We start from the raw sequence: 20279 nt of genomic DNA on the forward strand, positions 1-20279 counted from the left end.
TCGGTGGTTAAGCAGAGTTGGAAGAGAATATGCTTTTGTCCTGCCATTTCGGGGATGGTCACTTTCCCAGCTCTGCCTGCATTCCTTCTCCTGAAAAGAGCTGCTGGGTAAGAGAAAACAGCATCTTCCAGGCTTTTTGCAGCATCTCTTAGAGCTGCAAGTGACCCTTCAACTTACCCAGATCCTGCTTTTCTAAACAAATTGATTAATCCCATGATTTTCCAAGAAATACTTTGTTTTCTGTAACATTTCTGAAATTCCTGGTGAGAAATAAATTTGTCTGGCTTTGTTAGACTGAAGTCTAAGATGATGGAGAAGAGAGAGATGGGGAATTTAAACCGTGTGTGAAACTCAGAATTGCCTGCAAAAATGTTACACCACACTAAGAAATTCTTCAGTCCATTTCATAGTTTGAATGTTATTGATAAATTTTATAATTGGTAAATAGAAGTGTTATGTCTAAACTCAGTGATTTAGTGCTTCCCCTTTCATTGGGTTGTAAAAATGTCCTTCCCTTCAGCTCTAAGTTTGCAGTTACCTTGTGTCTCCCACACATGTACTAGATTTCACTGCCAAAAGACCAGGAATGGTGGAGAAATGTCTACAGCTGGTCTGTATTGTACATATGTTGCTTACCTGTAATAAATTATTTATCTTAGCTATAAAACAGACATAACTTTTATGGATACATCTAGGTTAGACACTTTCTACTTTATATGCATTTCCATGATGAAATAACAGTTGTATGCAATTAATTAACAAATTTCAGCTTCTTTCTTTAAAACAGTATTAAAAAATTAATTTAATGTTTCAGACATAGTGTAAAAAATTCCAAATGTTTTCTATGGCTGTTGTGAGGCAATGGCCTACATCACACTGTCCTTTTAAAGAGGAGTTTATATTGTATGTTATCTTAGTCATTGTAGGAATCAGTGTATTTAAAGAAAAAGAGATACGGTTCTATAACTCTACATCTCCCTTAACTATTCTCCAGAGGAATGTAGAGTCACTGAGTTTGTTTGATGAAGGACTTCCCATCATTAATACATGACTCCAAAAGGAAGAACTTAGGCTTAGCACAGAGTGTTTGCAGAAAGAGCTGTTGTGGAAAGGAATGGTAGGAACCTTCTCAGTGCCCTAAGCAATGTGAGACACTGCAGAAAGTGTCTGGATTCTCCTTGTGATTGCTGTACCATTTAAAGATTCCTCTTCTGTAGGTCATAAAAGAAATACAGCATTTGTACAGTAAAATAATTTTCATCTGATAGTTTGACCCTTTTGTATTTTTGGGGTTTTTTTTTTTAAACGGATACAGGAATATAATTCATTAGATTAAACCTGTTTAAGGTATTACACTGTCTTGTACATCTTTCAGGTCTGCTGCTAGCCCGGCTGCAGAAGAGCTATTTTCTTAGGCATGTCATAAAAGAATGTCCTTTTCATATCGCTTTTCTTTGTTTTTTTGATGACAGTGAGCACTGAACTATTCTTCCAAGTACATCTTGATTTATAATTTAAATGCAGTGCTTAGTTTATTCACCAGGGGTCATCAAAGGTCTGGATTTTCTTTGTCTACTGAGGTGAACTGATGACATTTCACAGCTTTCTTCAGGATTTTGCATTTGGAAATGTTCATGTACCCTCTTACAGCTCTATTGCTCAGTCTGTTGTAACTATAGAATGCATTCTGAAGACTTATTTCAAGTATCTAAGACCACAGTGTTTGCTTTGGCATACAGTTTAGTTCAAGAGTCTTTTTTATGCAGCATTATTTTAGAAAATGCATAACATAACATAACATAACAGTTCTTGTCCCTTGCAAATATTTGCAAAAGCAAATACGGGATAAAGTGGCAAAACTTGCATTAGGTACAAATTTGGTCTTGCTCTGAATTCTGGACTGTTTTGACAGCAGACAAATCACTTTTCAGGTCTGACAGCATTATAATGTCTCACAAAAGCAGCAACAAGGAAGAAAGCAGATACACATTTGTCTAACGAAACACTTCTAGTAACTACTTTTCCAGCACTGGGTGAAACGTGTACTGCTGGAGATAAACAATGCAATGTAACGTCAGTATGACTCGTTATCTGTAGGCTTTTGTCACTAAAACACTACAGAAGAAGTACTTATTGTCCTGAATCAAACTTGTTGATGCTGAATTATCAGATCAAGTATGTTCTCCATCAGCTTCAGAGACTTTTGGACATAAACTGGAAACAGTTTAACTCACTTTACCAGGCACTTTAGGATCTACTTCCTAATCCAAGCCTGACAACAGAATCAGTGAGAGCTAAGTTCTGGGTGGCAACAGCAAAACCAGCAGCTTCAGGTGCTCAGACTGAGTCTGAGGTGCTCTTCTTACTGTTTCTGCTAGTGAATAACGGCAGTTCCCTAACCCAAGATTTTGTTGCACAGAAAATTATTTCTAAGAGGCTGAGATAGTCAGGTAGTGTAATTAAAGCATGTGTATTAGAATGTTGCGTAGATAAACAATTCTGACAGACCAGCATTCAGACAGTAATAAATGTCCTGGCATTACTCTGTCATGCCTAAAAGTTCATTGTAACCTACTGTCTTCTCTAAACTTCATTATTGTTTGCTGTGGTAGGTGTATTTAGTGATCACCTCACTTCCATTAGACTAAATACCAGACCTGTGACACATGGATTTGTCTCTTTTCAGAGAACCTCTAAGTTCTCTGTAAAGTGTACCTTCCACCCAAGACATTAGCCACACTTCTAAAACATCCAGCTCTATGAGCAGTAAATCACTATTTCCTATGGTTTCTGTTTCGTGTTTGCATTATTCTGTATCTTGGAATAGATGCACTCGTATTAAAATTTGTCCTATAATGAGAAATTTTCTCTGTATGTTTTCAGTTTCTAAAGGCCAACTGCATTCACCCTGCATCCTGTCAGTGAGTCACTGGAGCACTGATTAATTTTCTCTTTGCTCTATTTTATGTGCATCTGCAAGAGCTGTTATCATTGATACCTGTGTCATATTTGTCTAAAACTGACCAAAGGCATTCAAAAATGCTTAGGGGAGACTTGACTGACAAAAACATTTAGAGATAGCTAAGTTATAAAACATACTGTTGCCTTTACTCCCAGAAAAATACCCTAGGAAAGAGACATCTAACAGCCACACCATTGCCTTGAGAGAGATTTTTTTGTTCATCTTTTTTGCACTTCTGTGCTGTCATTTGTAACACTTTCATGACAATTACTATATAGATGTTTTCCACTTCAGGTTTTTTAAGTCCTTATCTGGGTCTTTATATATATTTTTGTCTACATATATGGCTAAAATCTTCACACGCTTTTATGATAAGAAGCTTGATAGGCAAAAAGAAATTACTGAAACAGTAAGAGAGTCATGTCTAAGGGAATACTTAAAATATGGAAAAAAACCAACAAAAATATTCTTTCTTAGCACACTTTCCATATATTCTGTATATTCTGTAAGTTGCTTTATGACCTTTTTTGAAATCTCAAAAAGATTACATACTCTGACATACTCTGTTTTACCAGGAATACATATCTGATTTACCATCATGATGGTCATAATGGGCTGAAGGTAACCAGACAGAAAATGTACATATTTTGTCTGAGATTAATGCAGCAGTATTGATTTAGACCAGCTAATTAACCATTCTTAACTCAATAAGGGATTTGTAGGTCTGTACAATTAATATTAACTGGTTTTTTTCTGAAAAGCATCTATTTAATAGTCTAGGCCAGGAATAAGGAAGCTGAAGGAGAAAACAGCAGTGAGTGAATTGCCAACACTGATATACTTCTTTTTTGAGATGAATTTCAATGAAATTTTCCAACATATAATCCCTTTGTTGGAAGGACAATGAAAGATAATTTAAATTAAAAATTACAGATTGCCTGATTATAATTTAATCTGTTTTAGTATAAAATGTGTGTCATCAGAGGTATAAGCAAGAAAGTGTTCAGCAAATAGAGTCTCGGTGACTGAGTAGCATGTAATGAAATACATTCAGTGTGTGTAAGGGCACCCTAAGAATTTCCAGTTTTCCCTGTCTGCTCTGACCTTTACCCGCGCTGAATTTCCCTCTTAGGCTTTATATATACCTACACATATATGCATATCTGCATATGCAACGGCAACTATATATATGGTAGTAATACAGTCTTTTGCTCCCAAACAGGAAAGCACTAATTAATGTACATTTAATGCCTTTAATTGTCTAGAGTTTGTGGTCACCTTCTTTGATGCTGTTGACAGACAATTGCATCTTTATAAGCTTAAGTGTTTTCAACAGTAACACTGAGAGAAGACTAGTGAACTCTGCCAAAACCACACCCAGGAAAAAATGTTTTGCCAGCATTCTTTTACCTGGTTTTATCTCACAGATCTCAGGATTGTTACTGGTAACATGGAGAAAAATGCTCAAGTGGTGTCAATACTCCTTATACACTTGTCAAGCAATTCTTCCTCTTGAGGGAAAAGGATAGCAAATAGATATCTGAAGCCTCTGATAGTTAACTTTTTGTAAGCAGGCCTTGCTCAGCTCACCTAGAAAAAGTAATCGGTTTACTTTTTTTGCAACTTTCACTTGTGGCAGTTGGGATAGGCAGAAGGCCATGAGCTGTTGGTGCATCTGCACTCATCTCAGATCTTTGCCTGTCTCATTTTATACTCTAAGAACTTCTACAGATAAGGAGCAGATATGCACACATGCCAGGCTGCAGCATTAGACTCACCAAATTTACCATAGTGTCAGTCTTGAGCGAAACCAAAGCTGTATTTCATTGTTTAACAGATATGTCTGTCCAACCTGGGCTGTGCTGACTCCTGTTGAACCTAAGAAAGCTTAAACTAACTTCTTTCACATACAGGCTGTGGAAAAACATTCTCAGAATCAGAAATATAATGGATGATACTCTTTCTCTGAGCCTAGTTGCACAATTTTCTTGACAGTCATTTTCAATTAACTATTCCCTTCTCACCTGTTTTTATGTTCAATTTACTGAAGAATGGCAACTACTAGAAATAAATTTCTTTTAGCAAAGACAGAACATCATATTACTCTTTGGAACCATCTTTGAGATAAATAACTTGGAAAAACAAATTCGATTTCTGTCTGCGCCTCATAATTGTCTTAAACACTGTTAAGATCACCAAAGGGTTTTGCCCACTGTGGCAAAGTGTATAAAAGCTGTGACCACTGAAGCCCAAATATATATTCACAGGGAATGTGCTTGGGCGTTCCCACGTATATCTGAACATGTATGAACCCATTGAACTCTATGTTTTGTGGGACAACCCCACTACTAAGAAGACAAGAAGAAGAGGACCAACAGGACACCACTAGATCCACAGGGGTGGTGATTATCTTTCTGCTTAATCATAACACTGTCCAAGGAGGGAGGCAACAAGTCGAGGCAACACATCATTAACATAAGTATAGACATTGACAAAACGTTCCTAATTTACAAACACACAGGTAATCTGGGTTTTAGCTGTGGAGGTAGGAGTGTGTGCTTGCTTTTTTGTTGCTGTGGGGTGTTTTGTTTCCTCACAGACAGCAGTTTATCTTTACTTGTCTTTCATTTATGAAACTGTAAAAGAGTCAAAAGTAGCACACTGGTTTGCTATCAGTGTTACCTATGAAATTGCAGCAATGGGATATGTTGCAGACTCCATTAAATATAGAGTGCAATAATGCTGAAGTTGACAATTTGAAGTATGAGAATGCACTTTGCCATCCTTTGCCATCTTTGGAATAGATGTAATTGATTCAGTATTCACTTCTTTCTTCAATCTATTTGGAAGACTTCTTACAAGTTGAGTAACATTTATGTCCTCTCATAAATGTGTGTACTAGTATGTAATTCCCTGTGCACTCCCCAGAGTAAAAAATGTTTCTGTGCTGGAGACAGGAAGAAAAGTGAAAAGAAAAGTGTGATAGTAACAGTCAATAATACTTGCTATGATTCTATGACTCCTCCTGATTAAACAACTGTTACACCATACCTTCCCATGCCTTGCAGAAGCACAATACAACAATTGAAACTGCTCTGCAGAAAGCATAATGCTATTGTTTATATGCTTTTGCTTATTTTTTCAGTTTCATAAAGTTGTTATAACTTTCTTAGTTGAAGCTCCATTTAGACAGCAAATTTTATATTGATTTTAAGACTGTTATTGTCCTTGACTACCATTAAAAATGGCTTTAAATTATTCAGCTTTACTTTTCATAGAAGTGTGTTTTTCTGTTTTTTTGTTATTGTTGTTGTTTTGATTGGGGGGGGGGGCTGTTTTGGGTGGGTTTGTTTTTTTTTTTTCCCCTGGGGGAAACAACATAAGTGTAAGGACACAGCATAAAAACAGTCTCTAAATTAATTACTGGAATTATTTTCAAATGTGTAGAAAAAATATGTGAGGGGGTTTCTTTGGACAAGTGTGGCAACCAGGTTAAGCAAAAGAGTAAGTTTACTTTTTAAAAGTAATTAACTTTATAGACTATTATCCCTGTAAATGGATGGATTATATGAGGAAAAGTTAAATTGAAATTTATAGGAGGACAAACCAGATAAAATTAATTATCAGATGCAAGCAATAGCACTAGGAAGTGTGATAGCACAAAACAGTGAATAGTCGTTGTACTAATTCCCATTCACATTTTTTGCTGACTCTTACAAGAAAATCATCTTGGTTTTGTTTCGTTTTGGCTTTGTTTCCTCCTGTGTTATTTGTAGAAAAAATCGTAACATCCTCTGAAATACTTGTGAAATCTGTTCATTTTCCCCATTAAAAATCTATAACTTTGGCTTGAAAATTTCTTCTTAGGTTTTAAAGAAAGAGGAAGGCTGAGAAGATTTTTAGTGCTCCAACTTTGAATTTTGCTTTTGCTATCTATTTTCTGCGTGACCTTTACTTGAAGTGCTATATAGTTGCCATCATTAAATGCTATACACTACTGAAATTCTATCAGCTGACACTAATAACCTGGCAAACATGCAGCAGCACATTTTCACATGAATTATATATCCTTACCATCTTTTCCAGATTATTTTTAAAATAAGGTGTTGAACTCTGACAAATCAAAAGGTTTCAAAATATGTTTAGAAGCAATTTTCTGAGGTATTTTCTATCAAAAGCATTTAGACATCTATCTGTTTCTTGAGTTAGCTTCTAGGCAGTAATGCACTTAGAATTGAAGATCAGTAGCTTATTCATAAAGTTGTAATTTAAGGTAATCATTGCAGTTGGTACATTTCCAACTTGTGCTGGTTTTTCCTCCCAAACGACTTCTTTGACTGATAGTTTACTGTTAAGGTATGGTAATTATGTTTCTTTGCTTTTAAGTAGCACTTCAATTAGAATCTCCTAGAGTTTCCACTGGATTTGCTTTTTTTTAATAAACCATTATTTGTTCTGCTGTTTGCAGAACTTCAGAGTGCTTTGTTACTTGTTTAATAGCTATTGGAGTTTGCATTTTAAAACTCTATTAATCAGGGAACTCAAAATGTCTTTCCTAATTTGTTGTTTGTTACTACACCAAACTCTGTCTCAGCAAATTTTTCATTACAAATCAAATGTAAAAACTGAGAAGTGAGAGACTGGAATTTTTGTACCAAATGCTGCATTGAAGCTGATTGTGTTTCCTTTAAAAGTCCTTGCTATACCTGTATGTAAAGCCTTGACATTTTTAATTGGTTTTGACAGGATGGAGTAATATTCCAAGTTGTTCCAGGGATATGAAAAAATTCAGAAGTTTGATAAAGGCTCTCACATGCTTTCTTCAAACCCAAGTATCTATGGTGAGAGACTTTTGCTGTTGAATGCTGTTATTGCTGAGTTGAAGGTGTTCTAGGTCAAAAGTCTAGCCTGCACTTCACCACAGCCACTTCCATTACTCAGTCTTAAAAAGTTTTCGTGGCACTACACTTATTAGAATTGAGTGATTTTCCTGTTCTTCTTCTTGTCAAAAGCTTTCACTTCCCTAATCTTGATCTTGAGCTTCCCCTTCAGCTTCCCCAGATCTTAACTTTCTAATTTTTCTTCCTTGTGACTGGAAATACTGCACTGGTTTGCTCTGCATATTTAAATTCTTTTACAAAAGGATCACAGGGTGCTTTGGGTTTTGTGGTTTTGGTTTGTTGTTGTTGGGGTTTTTGGTTTTGTGATTTGGGTTTTTTTTTTTGGTTGGGTTGGGTTGGGTTGGTTTGGTTGGTTGGGGTTTTTTTACATTGAGCATTTACTATTACTTGAAAAATCTGTTTGTTGCTTTTTTGCAGGTCTTTCCACACTTCCCTGTTGCGGTGAATAGCACAAGCTTGTCCATTAAAAACTTGCTAAGCAAGATTTTACAACTTCACAGCCAAAACTTTCTGTAATGTCTCCAACACTAGGAATACGATTCACTGGTCTCCAATACACAAATATGCCTCCTGGAAACGTTTTATTCAGCAAACAAAGAGAAGACAAAAGAAAAGTTAGGAAAAAATTAAAAGTTATACAGTTGAAACAATGGAAAAAAAATATGGTGAACTTCTGGACAATGAGATTAAAGATGAACACTTTCTATCTGGATTACTCACAACCAGGAGTCAAGCTTAAAGTTGTTCAGTGGGAGGAGGCTGCTTCTTTGTCTGAAAACTGTCACCCAGTTTTATTTCATGGAAGGGGAAGGAGCATCCTACCATCCAGAGCTATAATTCACATAACCTGCCCCCCCCTCCAAGTCTTGGCATTTTTATCAGAGTGTGCTAGTGACATTGTTTGCATCTCCATGCAGAAGTTTGTACCTGTGTTTTCTGCCACCACTGCTTGCTTTTAGCTTACCCAACTAGAAAAGTCCCCACTTGGACATCCATTTCAGATTGCACTGGATCTATCCTGCCTTCTTTTGTACCATATGAGCCGATGGTTTGTTTTATTTTTTAAAGGAAAAAACTAGACGTTTTCCACTTACACCAAAAGGTAGAAGCACCTTCAGCCTCCACAGTTTTCAGGCAATTTGTATTCTGTCTGAAGTGCTTCACACATTAAATTGTGACATGCACTGCTGTATTTTGGCATCCTCACTGTAGATCAAACCACAGGGTGTGCAAAACATAAAATCATACCAGGAAAACCCTTTGAAAAAACTATCAATAAATACATCTTACATAAAAGTTGAAATTTTATTTCTTTCTTGTGTTTTTCTTCATATAAAGTCAACCACCACCAGAAAACGGCAGTATGTGGATCAGTAAAGGGCCTCTTGATTAATCATTGATGTACTATAACCTTCTGGCATCAGGTAAAAGATTCTGCATATCAAAGACGGGAGAAAATTTTATTTCATAGTTAGATGTATTCCAGTACTAAGTTATTTAGGAATTTTAAATCTTAGCATTAATCATACCTCTTTTTATTTTTCATTTGTGACATTTCCTCAAAAATGGGGAAGTTTGTTGCTTTTAAAATCTCTTTCTCTTCTTTCCCAAATAAAAATATTGTCCTCTTCCCACAAGGAAATTGAGTAGTCTGGTATAATAACAAATTGCAAAGAGCAGGTATTAAAAGGTTTGAGAGAAGAGTGAAAGAGCAAAATATAAAAGTTTAATTTGAACATCCATTATTACACAAATTGTCTGTGATTTCAACAGTCTTGTTCTTTTGTTGGAAATTTTAAGTATGGGAAGGAGTTAAGATTTGGCTTTTGCACCAAAACAAAATCAGGAAGAATCACTTGTGGAAAATAGAGAACTGATACAATTACACTCAAGTGCTTTAAATTACTACACATTAAAGCATTGTAAATAGTATAGGAAATGAGTAGACAGAAACTAGCATTAGTGAAAAGCAATTGCAGTTAAACTAGACTGAGTTTAGGGCAGGATGTTGTCTTGGGGCTTCATCAGCTTAAGTTATGTTTATAGACAAATGGTAGTAAAGTACCTCAGAAGTTTCTGTGAGGATTTTGCCAGTGAAAAATTAATTTTTTCTCATTACAATTTTAATGATATCCTTCATGGTTGAGAAAAATATATGAAATATTCTTGGTCAACATTTGCAAAAATGTGCTCATAAATAGTTATAACTGTTCAAAAGCTACTACAGGGAAGAAAGATAATAGGCATTATTGTTTTGAGAGAATAGGACAAAATAAAAATCCATAATTTCTTAGAAGTTTTTGAGTGGAGTCAGAATGCATAATGAGAAACTGAAATCTGGAGCCAGATTTAGTACAGTTGATTCTGACTCAAAACAGACATAAATTTCAAGATAAAAAATATAATTTACTCATCAATTGTCATATTGGAGATTTTTATAGTACAGACTGTACAAGAATACGGAACTAAATCTAAACAGCTCTTAGAAAAATCAGTAAATACTGCTTCAAGATGCATGACTCAAATATTCATCAGCATCTATGGCTCTTTTTAAATCACTCTTACAGAGATTTTGGCACAATCAGAACTCATCAGATTTGACTTTCGCATTTTGAAATACTTTAGTTGACAGTTTACAGTTAATGGATGGTAGACAAAGATGAAAGGTATGCAGTGCAAATAGTTTCTCTCAGCACTACCAAGAGAATTACTTAGACATGGCATTGTTATCATACACTGATCACAAACATGAGATTAATGGTTAACCATGGAGTGTATGAGTCATGAAGCTTTCTTCTGGTGCTTACTTCAGAAGGTATTTTCCGTTGTGTACCATGTGAGAAGAAATATAAGGTAAGGGATTTCTAGCTAAGGATCTAATTTAAAAAACCAACAAACCAAACACAAAAAAGGACCATCAAGGAATGTCTTTGCTTATGAGAATAAATTGTCTCAGCTGAATTTAAGAAAACATAATCACATCAGTCCAGACTTCACTGTAGTTTGACTGTGGAAATGAGACCATTTTATCCACACTCCAGCTCACTTTTAAAGACTGCTAAGCAATAAATTTCTCACTTCATTCACTTTTAGGTCACCTTATGCTGCCACATCTGTGGCAGATTTGCTTTGGAAAAGTAAAGAATGTGACATTGATGACAAATTTCTATGCATCTGCTTGCAAATAGTTTGTAGTTTCTTTACAGCCTGTCTTGCCACCCAGAACATCATAGAGAAGATCCTCAGAGCAAAATGTAACTGCTACCAGCTGTCTTAAAAACCAAAATTCATCTAAATATTTTTACAGTAGAGTGTTCTTTTGAGTTCCTTACAGTCGGGGCTCCAAGGGAATGGATCTGTACACACTTCCCAGCACAGTCACTTTCTAAGGCTGAATGCCTGATTTTGACTCTGCCAGTACTGATTTATGTCAAGCTAGTTCCAGGAACTTCAGAGAAACTGCTGCGGAATTATAAGTGCCATCATTACACAAGTACATATCTGATCAGTAACAGCTTCCTACATAAAGGAAAAAAATCCTGTGAGCTCATTTTAAGATATCTCCTGAAGTTTGACTGTACTTTCCCTTGTACAGAAAACTGCTCTTTCAGTCTATCAGTACAAATAGGCACCATATTAATTTCCCAAATATTTTTATCAGTGCAACCTTTCAAATATGTGTAAAGCACACAGCACATTTCTGCTAAACATAAGCATTCTGTGTCTTCCCAATGTAAGCATAAAATTAATTCCATGGAAACAGAGTGATACTGCTTCAAAATCAGAGTAGCTTAGCTCAAAACCAGAACTATCAAACATAAAGAAAGGAAGCAAACAAAATTAGCATTGTCAAGCAGTAGGACTGACGACTGAGACAATCAACAAATTTAGAAATATCACATACCAACTGAATGAGGTACATCAACAGTTGCAGGAGTGAGGGCACAGTTTCTTAGAATTCTATGACTCAGCAAGGTTATTTGAGTTGGCATTAAGATTGGATTTTTAAAACAATTTGTTTATTTTCACTTGTCTTGTGCAACTGCCACGTGTTACCAGGGCTGTTGCTTTGAAACAGAAACCTTATCCTCTGTTTCGTTGATTTTTTTTTGTGCGCATAGTTTTTCTTGGTTTTATGTAAATTTAAAAATCCCCTGGATAGTAGAAGAAACACATGCTTGCAGTTGATCTGCTGCGTGAAACATGAGTCTTGCTAATTTCACGTTTTCCTTTTTGGTATTGAAGTAACTCAGTGGCCAGTACCAGCTTTTGTTCTTTGTTGTGCATGCTTCTAAGTTGTTTTACACAACAAAGAATCCCTTGAGCTCAAAAAGGCATTTTCCCTGACATTCTCAAGAATATTCTAGATACCCGTGATCCCAAGGGAACAGGCAGGTGTGGGGCCTAGATCTCTCAGCAAATGCAGAGCCTGGGCAGAACCTGCTGTTATTTTTATCAGCACTTTCCTCTTGCTGCAGACAGAGGGAGAGAAAAGGGATAAAGCCTCAAGGTTGTTTCACTCAACTCCTGCATTTTAGATAGCAGGTCTTATTGTCTCAACATGTTATTCCATAACAGAACTTACTTACCTTTGCTGAAAAGAAGTTATGCTCACCCACATCCCTGAGTTTTCCTCAGCTGCTAACCTTGTAGTACCATGACCAGCACTGAAAATGGCTTTGTTACTTTCAGATATGCTTGATGGTGATGACCTTGTAGAAAGACAGCAAGTCCAGGAGATAATCTGGGCAATGCATCTTTCCAATGTATCCTCACTTAGAAAATGCACACTCAGAAAGGAGAGGCTGGGGGGCAGGGGTGGTGGGGTGTTATCTTTGCTGAATTTGGTCTGGGGCATAGCTTGATTCTGCTTTTCAATTTTTTTTCAAGATATGCCATGCATATATTTTAGGGGCCTATCACAATTATGTTATTCAAATAATTAATTAAGAATGTGACCCCTTGGAGAAGTGTGGTCAGGCAGCTTTTTTCACCATGTTGTTTCTGGAGTGCCCTTGCACCCCATTAGATTTTGTTATGTGCAAAGACGCATGTTTGAAATTTCCACGTATATTTTCCAGGATTAATTAACTGGAGGCTGTAAGGAGACTCAGAGAAGCAAAGAACCTCTCAATTCTTGCCTGTATGTTCTTGCAGCAACAAGCCTTTACACACTTACGCAGGTTAAATGATGCACAAACAGGTGACATACTTGTTAGCTGCCATTTTTCATCAAGTGCTCCATCTCCTTTGCTGAGAAGAGTGGGCCTATTTCTGGAGTGCATGAAATGTTGTTGTACTGAAAGCATATGTTACCCTAGACATCTCAGTAAATTATTAACATGCCATCATGTCAGGTGCTCTTTGTCCCCTTTTTCTCTCACTCAGTTCTGATAATTATTTGAAACTCAGCATTTAAGAATACTGTCTTTGTTAAATGCCTGTGGAATGAGGTAAGGCCATGAGATTAATTCCAACATTTTGCAGACCCACACATAGTTTAGCAAGTAGCAGCTTTGAGAGGGAAAAGAAGTAGATTACTCACTTTTTCTCTCCTCTTCACCAAACCCCAAGTGTATGAAATTTAGATGAGCTTTTAGTGTGGCACTCACTAGGCTTGATTTGGTATTCATGTTCATTACAGGCTTTCACACTACAGACTGTAGGAGAATCACTCCTTGTTCACTACAGTTCAAATGGGGCCTGAATTAAAGCTAACGTTTCTGTGTCACTCTTTTATAGACTTTTCTATTATCTCCCACTTCAACAAAAAACTGGATGAGAAGATCACAGAGGTTCTTCCTGACTTTGGGGTGAGATTTTCTGTACTTCCCATGTAGGCACACTCGTCTTACAAATGAGTCTCAGGGTATTCAGTAAGTGCAACAGAAATACCAAGGAAGACTGCATATCTGGTATCAGTTCTCTCTCAAAAAATGCAAGACAAAAAACAGAGGAATGAAAGAACAGGAACCAGTGAATGCAAAATTCTCCTCTGTGGTATAGTTTAGGCAGTTGGTTATGTCAGGGAAGACTGGATGTACAACTCTGCCATGCCAAAATGATAGTACTTGTGAACATGGCAAGTTGCTGCTAATAGGTACATATAGCAAAGTGCCATTGAGAATCTGCTCAAGGGTTTACATGGAATTGGAATAAGACTCTCAAGTGCAGTGCACGTAAAATCAAGGTAAGACAAAATTGGAAGGCAAAACCCCATGATTGTGAGGTTTTCCAGGTTATAAGCTACCTATGTCTTCCAGTAACTACTGATTTCTGTTTCTGATGATGCTCGCAATGGCTTTACCTAGACTGAAAATATGTAATTGATAGTCTTATAAATGCTACTGGCAACTACAACCCCAAATTTAGGTTAATGATGCATTCTCCTCCTGTTTTAGGAAACAACCTTGAGACCTTTGAGAAGAAAAAGCTTTTGTCAGCTTCTGCATGTCCTTTCTCTGTCTCTGTACATATATAGAGGTATATTGTACTATGCTGTACTGTTTTTATTTTTTCCTTCACATATCACATTTCCTTCAGTAATGTGTTTCCTGAACTTATCTCTGACTTATTTTTGCTTTTGAATCCAAACTTCAGTTCAAATTTAGACTTCTGTATGATTCTCAAGCAAGACATACAACATCAGTTTTCCTACTTACCTTTTTCTGCAAAGAGAAAGGGGTAAATTTACCCTCATTCACATCTGTGAAGCCCCAAAATGACTTAAATGTTTTGTGTGATTTGTCAGGAAGACTTTCAACAAAAAAACGACAACAAAAGAGAAAAGATATCATAGAAAAGAGAACAACACGTGGGAAAACATACTTTTTCCCTCTCCCTTCTTAGTACTGATTTTAGCATAAAAATATGCTAAAGCCACTAAACAGAAAGACGCAGCAGTAATGACAGGAAATACTAGACTGTATTAATTTGATGCAATATGTTGCATTAATTGGGAACCCTGCAATACTAGGTTTCTGCTCCAGTTTTTCTCTAGTACAGGCAGTCAGAACTACATCCAGTGCCTTTCGTGTTGTTCAATAACCATGCTCATCCCAAGTCCAGTGTAAAATGCAGCTGGCCAGCTTTCTGAGGATCCTTCCCATGGTGGCATTCTCAGGCAGCAGAGAGTCACCAAAACTACTGACCTTTGCAGAAAGCATATTTGGAATAGGTGCAGGCTGCAGTCAGATGTGGGCCACACTGGTCTCCAGTTGCTTCAGTGAACCTTTTGCCATCAGAGTGCTCCAGTTTGCATTACCAGGCTCAGCAGTGGTGATCCCTTTGTCTAAAGCAGCATGAAGATGTCTTTAAGCTATCACGTCCCCTAACGTCCTTGTTTATCTGCTAACAGCCTTCATTGTGTGTGATGACTTGTGAAAGGCCGTAATTCATACAGTGAAAGTAACAACTTCATCCATAAGGCATGAAAAACTGATCAGACAAGCATTCTGGCTTCTGCTTGTTCCTGTAAGGTAAATGTCCTATTAGAAGTCACATAGTGATGTGAAAGTAAAATGAAGGACAATGGGATCGGCATGATCAATTCCTTTTGTCCTTTGAGCCATTAAGCATAGCCTCATTTGACTGTCGTGTTAGGGTTAAGGATCAAAGAAGAAAGTTTAAAGTAAATGCAATGAAGCTACTATAAGTCCCTTTCAGCTAGATACAAACTTGCCCCGCCTTTACTCAAAGTAGGTTTGCTCAGCAGTGGTATAGCATGCAGTTTCTATGAAAAAAGCCCACCAAGATAAAAAGCCCAACTGCCAGCACAAACTCTGTACCTAACAGTGAAATAGGCTCCTGAGTACCTGAAACACACAGCTGCAAGTAGGGAAAAAATGTAGCAACAAGAGTACCACAGTGGATATGAGTGCCATTCTTTCCAGTTCAACCTTTAAGCAGCATTTCTGTTAGTTGGGTGAAGTCACCTTTTTGTAAATGTTAGTTCAGCTTTGGTTTGAGTACTTCTGATTGAGTAAATCTCCACAGTTCTGCTTTGTGCAGGTTCTATTTTAGCAGGTTCCCTAAAATTAGTTTAATAATTTTAATACAGTTTCCCTTCTGTACATATCTAGATGACAAAGCTGCTACTGTATTCAATGCTTTTTTGGACTGTCTTAACAAAGCCACAAAAGAGAAAATTGACACTGGAACTAGAAAATTTTACCAAGTATTTTTTGGCTTTTACAGAATGGTTGGGAAAAAAAAAAAAGTATGATAGGAATGCAGCCTTCACTGATTTTAAACTTCCAGGGTAAAAACTTCCAATTTCTTTTAAGAGCTGTTTTAACTCCTCATTGCATAAAAGTCAAATTGATCATGAATAAAAGTTTAGTGCAATAATGGTGCCATGTAACACTACTCCTCCTTCTCCAATGGATAAGCCGGCCCAGCATTACTGCTTTATTTTTTTCTCTAGGAACTTCCCTCATATACTACTAATTTAACTTCCATTAAAATAAAGTATCCTTTCTCTTCCTCCAGTCAAAGATAACTACAGCTTAATTACAACTGTGCGCTATGCAAAGTGGTGGGTGAAATCACAGCTCTAGATTTTAGCCAGAATTTTCAGGGAATAAGGCCAGCTCACCCTTTCATGAGCTTAATCAACCTCACTCTGTCCATTCCTGGACTAGCTGAAGCTAGATGATTTACATGCAGCCAAGCTTGGAGTTTGCCCACTGATACATTTTTGATCAAAAGGGAAAAAAGTATAATATTGAGGAAATTGTTATATTTTCTTCTATCTGCCTAGATATATTTGTTTTATCCTGTGTACCTAGCTGCAACCATGCATAACGTTTGCATTTTTTAGTTATAACAAAGGCATGTTGGAACGTTTAACTAGACACATAGAAAGGTGCTCTTTGTTACAGTTCACTGAACTAACCCATCTCATTTGTGAATCATTAATGATACTGACTGCTGGGTAAATTTACTTTGGTTGTAAATCTATAAATGGCATGGGAAAATGTGGTAGAATGATTTTTCATACTTAACTTTTAAATGAGAACATTATAGTTTCAAGGAAGGTAAAGGAGAATATAAATTAACATATTGGAAGGAGACATAGCAACCCTAAAAGAGCCAACATTTTTCATTCTGTAAGATTAATTTTACCATTATGTTTCTTGTAGTTTATTACAGTAAGTGAGTATACACAGTCATGCACAAGTTGTCCACTTTAAGACTGTCCATTATGGGACAAAATTATTAAAACTGCTTCTCAAGGAGTAACAGTGGGTAACAGAAAGAGTCTGAAAATCAGGGAATTCAAAACACATGTGATGTTACTTGGAGTTATAAAGTGATCCGAGGTAGGAAACAGCAAGTTTGAATGTGAAGCATTTTCTTGAGGATCGTGGCAAGAATTTTACTGAGGATCATGGTCTAGGAAAATGGTCAGTTTTGTTTTCATATATATGTTTTCACTCTTATCTTCAAATATAAGGTATTGTGTAATTAGATGCAGTAAATACAAGTAGATACATATTCAGAGTGGAAGAATTATGTTTCTTTTTTCCCCTCTTATTGAAGGAGATTGGTGCACATAAAGCTTTATTGAAGTGTTTTCCATTAGGGCAGAGCTGGTATAAATTCACAAATAGAGTGGGCTTTGGCATAGCTGCATGGAAGAATTCATAGCTATAAGTACATACAAGCAATGAATTAACACTATCTCTCCCACTCCCCAAATTTTCATCTTGGGAGAATTTCTGATGTTTCAAAATGGGATTTTGTTCTGAAAACCCTGAACACCAACACTTTATCAAATAAAAAGTTTAGACAACTTTCATTCAGAAATTATGTTCTTTGGAGGAATATATTTGTCACATAATTTCTTTACTATTTCTTTACACTTGACTATTTTGCTGTAGGATAGTTTGCAGGACATCATGTAACACTGGTCCAGCTCAAGCACACAGGAAAAGGCACATGGCTTTGAGGTATTTTGAGCCATGTTACTCTCCACTGCATATGGAACTTGAATACTTCTTTCATACTTCTCATTTTAAAAGCTCTTTGTTAAAAAAGAAAATTGAATTTTGAAACACTTGAATTCAGCAACTCTCAGTTCTTCATGGAAGCTTATAGAATTCACTAACAATATTTCCTAAACCATGGAGCCAGTTTCCTACATTAAATTAAAATGCAGTGTAAATAAGATTGCACCAGGCAAAGTTTATTTTTAGCAAAACTCTACAAGATCATATATGTAAGTGTCAGTGACTGTAGGCTTAGTAGTTTTTTTCTGCTCATGGTTGACACAGAGCCAACCATGTTAATAATTTCATAGTAAGATCAGCTAGGACCATTATTTCCAAAGGTCTCTTTGCAACCCTGCAGCAGGATTTTTCTGCACTTAATTATTTTATTAGATTGTATTGTGTCCTTTGATTTCTAGTCCAATATGTGGGTGTGGTATCTCCTGTTGGATTCTTAGGATGTGTTTTGGATGTGAGCATGCATCAACTTCTGCCTCTATCTTTTGTTTTCATTTTGACTAATGCAGAGTTTAAAAAAATGTTCTCTTCCTTACATTAAGTGCTCTGAAATAGCTTAATTGCTTATGTTAGAAACAATAACCAGACAAAAAAGCAAAATGCCTTGATATGTTGTACTGTCAAATCACATGACCAAAGAAACCCATAAAAATTAAAAATTATCACAGCACAAAAATGTAATTAAATAATCTTCTTTTATTTATGTCTCCACCCAGCGTGTAAACACACACCGCAGCATTCATTTATCTCTACAAATCTCTAGCTTCACCATAATAATAATAATTAAATCCAGACTTAAAACTCTGAGCCAAGTGGGTTTGAGAAATCTCTGAGGGGTTTTTTTTCCTAGTTCTGTTTCTAATTATACGAATCCATAAAAATACAAGTAGTTTTATGGTGAAGGACAAGAGCTGGAGCAGTTTAACGGCATCTGACAATAATATGTTCTACAGGTAACGTAATGGAGTTATAATTTTCCAGTTTTATTTTGTACCATGCAAATACACCTTTCATTTTTACCTTTTACATAAAATAGAATGTTATGAAACAGGACAAAAATAACTTATGATTGTATGAAAAACAACTGTAACAAATCACAAAATTACACATACTAGTAGAGCAAAAGATGTAACTAATTCTTTTTAATTTTTTTTTCGTGACATGCAACAGACATTTCTTTAGAGCAAGATATATCAGCCAGATATACAGTATGGCAAATTAAGATCATATGTATATATGTAAGCATGTATAAATATGTAGATTAATCTGTAAGGTTTAGGAAAAACATAATCCCACTTTCTCTCCTCACCAAAGTGCTTTGTGTAAAAAATATTACACAAGATGCTGCTTTCTGTACAGATGCTGCTTTCTGTACAGAACAAAAGGATTTCTTTTTCTTAAATAAAAATTCACACAGCTAATTTTAAATTGTGGTTAAAATTACACAGGGAAAACAGGGAATAAACAGTTAAAATGTAATCTTCATACTCATTCACACCTTTTCAAGAAAAGCTGAAAACAAAATACAGTGTGACAGATGGCCTCAGCACTGCAACGCTTCAGCATCTGGTAGTAGTAAGCCACAATGCCTATATGGTTTTGTGTACACATATGTAGAAAGGGAGATCCAGATACACACGTGCACCCTCATACACTTCCACTTGTACACATGCACTTTGAAACTGTATTTTAAACTCCAGTGTAGAACCATTTCTAATGCAGATATAAATAGACAACTGAGTTGGGAAACAGATGAATTGTATAAAAGAATCATTGTAAATAATTTCTTTTGAATATTGTTTAATGTCCACAGTCTAAAATAACTTAATCTCTTATATGTGAATCCCTTTAGAAAGTTAAAAATACAGCAAGTAGAATAACAACACAAAAATCACTGAGGCACAAGTATTTGCAAATAACTTGGTTACACAGATAACCCACAAAACTGTATTTTCTCAAGCACCATTTTTCATTGTGACAAGCAGAATTCCCTATTTAAATATCCAATACATATGAGATACAATGGGGCTTTTTATGCAATTGCCCTCAGTGATTAAATTTATGCCCCGAAGTCAGTCCAACTCCAAAGAGAATAATGAAATAATAGTGAAGAATCCTTTTTGTCTCTGAATGAGAAGTAAACAAAGGCATGCCTTTTTACAGACTGGTAGCCTACATGCATGTGCTTGATTTGACTGTACTCTAGGTCCTTCTTTTTAGGATTAAGGCTCATGGAAAGCTGTAAATATATATATATATTATATTTATGTGAAAGAATTAATTAATGACTTGCAAAACTTTCCTGTTTAAATGTAACTGATGAACCCCCAAATTAAAAATGCCCTTTTTGAATTCAGTACTCCCATTTTCCCTTTGGTCAGCATGTTTCAGAATGTATAATCCCCC

General features: G+C 36.1%; 1 long non-coding RNA gene across 1 annotated transcript; it reads right to left on the reverse strand.

The window, feature by feature from the left end:
- Nucleotides 1-9219: 9219 nt before the first annotated feature.
- LOC108446359 lies at nucleotides 9220-12725 on the reverse strand. The gene is made up of 3 exons (XR_001861529.1): nucleotides 11768-12725; nucleotides 9393-9514; nucleotides 9220-9297 (listed from the first exon to the last, which is right to left on the reverse strand). It is a non-coding gene; the product is annotated as an uncharacterized LOC108446359 (long non-coding RNA).
- Between the last annotated feature and the right edge of the window lie 7554 nt (nucleotides 12726-20279).

This window comes from Corvus brachyrhynchos, unplaced genomic scaffold (assembly GCF_000691975.1).
Source record: "Corvus brachyrhynchos isolate BGI_N302 unplaced genomic scaffold, ASM69197v1 scaffold194, whole genome shotgun sequence".
Classification (NCBI taxonomy): domain Eukaryota; kingdom Metazoa; phylum Chordata; class Aves; order Passeriformes; family Corvidae; genus Corvus; species Corvus brachyrhynchos.